This window comes from Triticum dicoccoides, chromosome 6B, assembly GCF_002162155.2.
Source record: "Triticum dicoccoides isolate Atlit2015 ecotype Zavitan chromosome 6B, WEW_v2.0, whole genome shotgun sequence".
Taxonomy (NCBI): domain Eukaryota; kingdom Viridiplantae; phylum Streptophyta; class Magnoliopsida; order Poales; family Poaceae; genus Triticum; species Triticum dicoccoides.
Window position 1 is genome coordinate 695,445,690 of NC_041391.1, and position 8,447 is coordinate 695,454,136.

The 8,447-nt window shown below is 47.6% G+C and overlaps 1 long non-coding RNA gene across 1 annotated transcript; it reads right to left on the reverse strand.

Annotated features, from left to right (window-relative positions):
• Nucleotides 1-5,126: 5,126 nt before the first annotated feature.
• LOC119324603 lies at nt 5,127-6,528 on the reverse strand. The gene is made up of 2 exons (XR_005157046.1): nt 5,783-6,528; nt 5,127-5,696 (listed from the first exon to the last, which is right to left on the reverse strand). It is a non-coding gene; the product is annotated as an uncharacterized LOC119324603 (long non-coding RNA).
• Nucleotides 6,529-8,447: the final 1,919 nt, after the last annotated feature.

The following is an 8,447-nucleotide window of genomic DNA, read 5'->3' on the forward strand; positions in this document are numbered from 1 at the left end:
TTCAATTGTACTTCTTTGGCCGCATATGACATGGTTTTCTCCGAATGATCACTGCACCTCTTCTTTAGTCTATCCATGATTGGTTGGAAACACTCGTCTTTCATTCTCCCCTCCGGAGTTCGTAAGCCCAGATACTTTCCTTCAAAGGCTGTTGACACCACCCCCAGAATTTCTTTTATGTCCACTCTTACATTCAAAGGGCATGCCTCACTGAAAAGGATTGAACACTTACTCTCACTAAGCAACTGTCCAGTGGCTCTCTGGAAGGAAGAGAGGATTTTTTTTTCACTGTATGTGCTTGCTCTGGCATCGCTTTGAAGAAGAGTAAACTGTCATCCGCGAAAAGCAGATTAGAGATACTAGGGTTGTTTCTTGCAATCTTGAGTGGCGTGAGGTTACCCTGTGATATTTCCAAATTTATGAGCTTAACCAAACCATCCGCGATAAACAAGAAGAGATAAGGACTAAGAGGGTATCCTTGACGCAAGCCACGAGAAGGAAAGAAAGGTTCCGATAGCTCTCCATTGCACTGCACTGAATATCTGACCGATCTAACACATTGCATTATCCATCCTGTCCACTTTTGACTGAACCCGGTTTTCAGCAGTACGCCTTCTAGGAACTCCCAGTCCACCCTGTCGTATGCTTTGGCTAGATCGAGCTTGTATACACAATGTGTGTTATGCGGTTGCTTAGAGTGTTGGATCTTGTGGAAGCATTCAAAAGTGATGGATGCATTGTTCGTAATCACTCTTCCCGGGACGAATGCACTTTGAGTTTCAGAAATGATTCCATCTAGATGAGGCCGCATCCGGTTAACCAGGCATTTGGAAATTAATTTGTACAGGATGTTGCACAAGCTGATCGGGCGGTAGTCCTTCAGGGTCTGAGGATCTTTGCTTTTCGGGATTAAGACTATTACAGTGTCATTTAGGCCATCCGGGAGAACTCCTGTGTCAAAAAAACCCAGAAGCCCTTTCACTATGTCATCCCTCATCACCTCCCAGTTTCTCTGGAAGAAACGAGCTGGGAAACCATCAGCACCGGGATCTTTGAGTGGGCCAATTTGAAACAAAGCATCACTCACCTTCGTTGCAGAAAACGGTTTAGTAAGTTTGGTGTTAACATCCTCCGTAATTTTCCTCTCAATAAGGTCCAAAATCTCATGTGGGGATACCTCCTCTTCTTTGTCATATAACGCTCTGAAGAAACCTCTTGTCATCTCCTGAATCTCTTTCTCACATTCTTTCCACACACCCGAACTATCTTTCAGTTTAGTGATATCATTTTTCTTCTTCCTCCAAGTAGCCTGTCTCTGGAACCACTTAGTATTACGGTCTCCTTCTCTCAAGTAGGTGGCTCTAGATCTCTGTCTCCACATGAGTTCTTACCGGAGTAGAAGCTCATCCAGCTCAGCCGAACATTTCTTAATGGATATCTGCAGCTCCGGAGAGTGTGGCGAATTCCATAGTACGCTAAGCTTGTTCCTAATATGAGCTGTCTGTTTTAGGACCGAACCAAAGTCCCTTTCAGCCCATTTCTTTAGCTCTTTCTGCATACTCGCTAGTTTTTCTGTAACTTTGAGAAAGTTTGCCGCATGGCCTCCTCTCGTCCAGGTGTTTTTGATCATTGACTGTAACGAGCTAGCGCGCTCCCACATATGTTCATATCTAAACACCTTCTGATTTCCTTCCCCCTTCGTTCTCCATTCTTTTCTTTTGCCGAGCCGTACAAGCAGCGGTAAGTGGTCCGATCTAGATGAGCATATATGTTCCACAGTAGCTTTTTTGAAAAGATCCGACCACTCGGGGCTAGCTACCCCTCTATCTAACCTGGCTCGCACATTCTTATTTCCGTCCTGCTTGTTATTATAGGTCCAGCTAGGTCCTTTGTAGCCCAAGTCAAACAGGTTACAATCAGACAATACCTCCCAAAAGTTTTCCATCAACCGTTCAGACCTCTTCGAAGCTGAGAAATGTTTAGATTGCCACATCGCCTCGTTAAAATCCCCCACCATCACCCAAGGTGCTCTTGAGTTACTCTTCACTCTCCTAAGCAATTCCCACATGTGATGTCTATCACTCGCTCTCGGTTCACCATAGACAAACGTACACCTCCATTGCATGCTAGATGGGTTTAGGCGAACCAACACGTCAATATACCTCGTTCCAACGGCAAGCTTTATTACTTCGACACTCTCATCAAAAAATAGTGCAATACCCGCACCTTTGCCAATGTCGGGCTGCATGATACAATGCTTGAGGCCAAGCCTCCATCTTAACTTATTGACGTATGAGTTGCTTTGCCGCGTCTCTGAAAGGAACACAAACTTGGGCTTGAAAGTGTGCACTAGGCACATGAGCTCCTGAACTGTCCGGCGTTGCCCTAGGCCCCGGTAGTTCCAACTCAAGATCGGCATGGCCCCTGACGGGCACCGCCAATGGCGCCCGTCAGTGAGCCAGCAGCCCCATGGCCGGTCGCTTCCATTCCGCCTGACGCATCATTTGTCTCCACCGCTGTACTGTCCTTCCCTCTAGCCTTCTTCTTCTGCTCTCCTCCAGTTTCCTTCTCACCTTCCCTGTTTGTTTTTCCTCAAACGTTCTCCCGGACACCTCTCTTACCCAGAACAGTTACCTTGTCCCCTGGTTCTTCCCCCATTGCTGCATCATGTGTGCTGGCTTGCATCGACCCCCCTCTAGCAGGAGTCCTCTTCTTTGCTGGCCGCTCACCATTCTTTTGGCCTGCGTTCTCCTCTTGCATTCCCAGCCCGCTACCATCTTCAGGTGCCGAGATGATAAACTTCTCCTGGGCCTCTGTCTTGGATTTGTAGCAGTCCGGTTTTGTCACTGCTTTGGTGCTCATTGGGATCACCTTTCCTGCAATACCTGGCACCTGATCAACCCCGGGTTTCTGCCCATGTATGTTAATGGGCTCAAAACCAGGAGGGACCTCCGAGCTCTGTTCCTTGGTTCTCTTGTCTCCATCATCAGGGTTGTACAAAGATATGGCTTTGTTGCTGTCAACCCCATCCCCTGTACCCTCCATCATACCTTGAGTTGTGCTAGTGACCGGTTCCTTATTCTTCTGAGGTCCCTCACCTTTGCTGGCCGGACCAATCTTGATGGCGCAGACTGCATCAATCGCTGCATGTACAAATGGGTTGTTGATGATCTCACTTGGTACATCCCTGTATCTCGCAGCCGGCAGTCCCACCGGATCTCTTCTCTCTTTCTCGGGTGTATCTGACTCGAAGATGAGAAACCTCCTAGCGCTACTGCCTTCAGGCACCACAAAACCACCTCTAGTACTACTCCTTTTGAACGGGGAGGCACGCAGCGCAGCCGAGAATCTCATCTTTTGGAGATCTGCGGATAGCTTACATTCGCGTTGGCCATGCCCAAGATACCCACAAAAACAGCAGAAACGGGGGAGTCTCTCGTACTTTACATTGAGGAAGTACGTTCTCGGCATGATCATGAAATTCTAGCTGGCTACGGAGCGGCTCATCAACATCATGTTTAACCCGAACCCTAATGGACTCTCCACAAATCCTCCCTTCGCTGTTCGAATCAACCTCAAGAACTTCACCAAGCTCAGCACCAATCATACGAGCCACATGGTCGAAGAACATGATCGGGGGGGGGGGCATCAAAAATGCGAGCCCAGATCGGCATGTGGGCGACCTCCACGTCACCCGGCCTGGCACTTCCGTCCACCGCCACCATTAAGAACGGGTCGCCCCGATGTGTCCAAGGCCCGTTGTTGAGGATGAAATGCCGATCGCCTTCCCGCTCGAACTCAAGGAGGAACCAGTTGTTCTTCTGTGGCGAGTAGTTGAGTCATCCCCACAGCCACCACTTGTTTCGCAGCTCCTGGAAGAGGCCGCTGACGCTGAATAGCTGCACCGAGAAGAACAGTCCAACGGCGAGCCAGCGTGAGCGCATGGCCGCCCTTTCCTTGGACAAATTCAGAGATACCACATTCTGAGGCATATCCTCCACTCTGACAGGGAAGACAGGAGCGACAGCCTCACTGGAACCGTCGTACCTTGCTCCCTGCACGGCTGGTCCTCCCTGCCAGACTGGGGTCTGGGCAGGTGCGCCACGGCCATGTGAGGGACCGCCGTGCTCCCTTAGCCCGCCCACCCGCTCCAGCTTGCCGCACGAGGCGATCTCTTCTTCCTGGCTCGCCGACATCTTGTCCTTTCCCTTCCCCTGGTTAGCCATGCTGGTGTGTGTCTTGACAGTGGACAGGAGTTCTACGAGGTGAGATCTGCAACCCGTCTCGCTATGGATCTTTATAGCCCTCCGGCAAGCCGATTCCTTTGATTCTGCCAATTGAGGTGATCTCGTTTGATTTCTTCCACCCAGGGTTGCAGATGATCTACGTAAACATGGGATCCGGTCGCCTCCTCCTTTATCAGGCGGGTCAACATGATCTGGTTTGTCTAGGGAAAGAACCCTAGGTGTCTGATTCCTTTCCTGAATTCTGATCCTCACATCCTCCCTCAACCGCTTGAACTTCTCCTTGATTCTCTCAATCCCCAGATTCGGATCCTCTCGGCTCGCCACTTCCTGATTTTCCAGTCACACCTTCCTTTTCGTTGAAGAGAACCGAATCAACTCCCGGATTCTGGTCCATGCAACGCTTGCCCCCACCAGATCTTCACTTCCACCCTGGCTACATCCTCGGCGGACGATCTTTCCCTCACTGCCGGTATCCCGATCATAGACTACGGCCTCAGCCGATCTCACCGTCGCCCATCGCCTCTCTGTCGCCCCTCTAGGTCGTCCGCTAATCACGCCCATCCTCAGTAGGGGTAAAGTTCAGCTGGGTTGATGTCTTTCTACGTACGTGTGTGCCCCGGGTTGATGCATTCCTATATATAGATGTGTATCAGTACATTTTAAACACGTTCTTAAATGTCAAAATATCTAAATATTCCGAAACATAAAAAAACTAACATGGGACTTTGTGCACAAAGAAAAATGGCGTCCGAATTTCCTAAAGCAAAACATAGCTAGCGTGACATGGCCTGATGTGCCTTCCTATATATATATATATATATATATATATATATATATATATATATATATATATATATATATATATATATATATATATATATAATAAAGAAAATTAGGTTTCTGTCATCCGTCGTCGGCACTTTTCCAGAAAAGTCCCTCAGTTTCTGAGAATTCAACCCACAGTCCTATTTTAAGTGGGTATCCGAGAAAACGCTTCGTTTTTGCAAAAAACACCCCTGCACCGCTTATCCATTTGCGTTCTCCACCGCCCGGCAAGCGCTGCCGCTTGCCATTGGCATCCATGCCGCAGGAGCCAAGGAAGGGGTGATGCGTCGCAGCGGGCGTCCGCGCCACCCGAGGCCAGGAATGCGGCGAGCCGTCGCGACAGCCGTGAGTTCATGCCGAAGCGAGAAGGAGGCTGGGACGGCCTGCTAGTTTGTTGGGCGCTGGAGAGGCTCGTCGCAGGGAGCTCCTCTCCTCTGCTTTGGACGCGAGGCGGCTGCAGAGATCGGGCTGCAGAGCTGTGGGTCGGGGGCCGAAGAATGGCGCGAGCACTGGATGGGACTTGTGCAGGTCTAGGCGAGATGGGAATGGTGTGGTGGGGGTCTAGATGCCGGCGGGTCCTTGGCCGGCGACGCTCGGGCATCGGCCGGCCACATGGTCGTCTCTCTGAAGCAAAATAGAAGACAGAGAGAGCTCTTAGAGAAAAGAAGCATGAGAGAGAAGAGAGATGGAGGAAGAAGGGGAGGGCTCACCCATGACGCGGAGGAGGACGCGCGACTGAGGAAGCAGCAGGTCATCGTCCTCCACATCGCTCAGTGCGAGGCTTCTCCCGACGCGGAACTGCCGCAGCTGTTGCTGCTGGCCAAGACACCCGCATCCGCGCACTCCTCATGGAGTCCTGCGGCGAAGGGAGGCGGGAGAGGGAGAGTGCCCTGGCTAGCAGGAAGGGGGGAAGAAGGGGAGGAGTGGTGGTGGAGGAGCAAGGCAGTGAGAGGATGCGGCTGGACGAGGCCTATGGCCTCTCGCAGTCAACGCGAGCCGCGAGCAGAGAAAGAAGGGAGAATGAGCGACGCGGGATCAGCCGAACCTCTGGGGCATGGCGCAGGTGGCGAAGGCTGTGCAGTTCGAATCAGGTCGGAGGCGAGGCTGCTGGCCTGATCCGGAGCACGGGGCCGGCGACTGCGGCGGACGGCCAGATCAGGCCGACGGCCAGATCCGGCCGACGGCAGAGCAGCTCCAAGGCGCCAGCCACGACGTCCTCTGGGTTCCTCGCTGATTAGGGGGTGCTTCCTGGCTAGCCACCGTGGCCCCGCGCACGTGTCGCTATTCTGGCTGGGTTGGACGGAGAAGAGGAAGAGCATCAGAGCTGGGTTAGGATGAGGAGGAATGGCGATTTGGATAAGAGAAGGAGAGGAATGGCGATGAGACAAGGCACGCAGTGGGCGGTCGGTGCTCTCCTCTGCTAGCACGCGAGGCGGCACCAATGTCTTGTACCGGCTAGAAGCTACTGGACGCACACGTGCTAGCACCGATTTCTATTTTCAGGAAGAGCACCGATTATTACTTGATGTTTTTTTTTTGCGAGAACTTGATGTTGTTTGTTGTTAGTATTATATATCAGATATTCCCTCTGTCCTAAAATAAGTCTCTCATTACAATTTTATACACAATTTTGTACTCCCTCCATGTTTAAATATAAGTCTTTTTAGAACTTTTAATATGGACTACATACGGATGCTTATAGACATATTTTAGAATGTAGTTTCACACGTTTTGCTCGGTATGTAGTTCATATTAAAATCTCCAAAAAGACTTATATTTAGGAACGGAGGGAATACTATAGTTAATACAACGAGACAGTTATTTTAAGACGGATGGAGTACAATAATTAAAAGTGAGTAAAATATTGAAAAGAAATATTTCTTAATAGAGAAGATATTTGAAGCAAGCCGGTACTTGCTAACCATCAAGATATTCCTCAACTCTAGATGTCATTGATATCATCGGTAAGATAGGCAGAATAGAGCGAGGGATGAAGAATCGAGATAGGGTGACAAAGGTGCATCTTGCTCACACCATGTTTTGCCCTCGCACGACAGTTGGGAGGGGGGCACTACCCTCTGTTGTACCATCTGTCCCACAGTTCTGCGTACCCTAACCTGATCTCATCGAGGCCCGATGATAATGTCCAGGGAAGTGGTCATGTTGGCGTGAAGGGTGTGCTCCTACTGTTGGCAGCAACGTGTCAACAAAAGAGTGACAAGCATTGTAAATTCTTTACTTTTTGCTCATCATATTTTTGAAGTGGGAAAGCAAAATTATGAATTAATGTTAATAGGGATTCCAAGATATAGGAGTTAATATATGATCTATTTGAAACCGTTACAGCTATGCGAATGATACATAATTACTTTCGCAACGAAGGAGTAGCCGCTGATGGATAGATGGTTAGATTTTCATAATTATTTTTATACAGGATTGTAGAATAACAACAACTTATTACACATAATTCAATTTCTTTCGAGCGAGTTGAAGAAGTAGGTTTTATTAGTAGAGAAAAAGATTACGAGCTTTTCGAATACAATGAGATCTTCATAAGGTGGATCCTTATGAGTATCACAACCAATTTAACTGTAAAATCTTATTATTCACCATGATAGGTAAACACTTGAATACCATATGAACTCTTAGATTTATTTTATACCCGATGCAAATTGGGTTTCTTTCGTTTGTCATGGAATTTTTCAGAAAAGTCCCTCTATTTTCGAGAATTCAACCCGCAATCCTGTTTTAAGTTAAAATAAATCGTTTTTTTCATATTTTACATAAAAGTCCCTATGTTTTGTTGAAATCAACCGCAGTCCGGATTTAAGTCACACCGGAACCGTTATTTTACATTTTTCGATACCCCCCCTGATGTTTAGGTAATTCATCCGCGGATCATCCATATCTTTTAAACCGTAACTCCGATTTGAACATGTTATATATGAAATTTGATTAGAAAAATATGTAGAATATGAATCTGAGATTATTATCACATGTTAAGTATTTTTAAATATTATTTTGGAATATATTTAAGTCAAATAAATGATTTTCTAAATTATCCGTATCTTTTAAATCGTAACTTCGATTTTGACATATTATATATGAAATTTTATTAGAAAAATATGTGGAATCTAAATATGATGTTAATTTTACCTGTTAAATATTTTTAACATATCATTTTGGGAGCAAACTTATATATTATAGCGTAAGATCCGTTTTCCTTTCGTACCGGCGGCGACCCGGATTGCAAATAAACACCCCACTATAACAATATAGGGAAAGAAAACATCAATAACTACACATGCATACCTCTGAAAAATGTCACAGGGGAAAACAACAGATTTCTCATCGGGAGAGTGAGAGAAAGCGAGA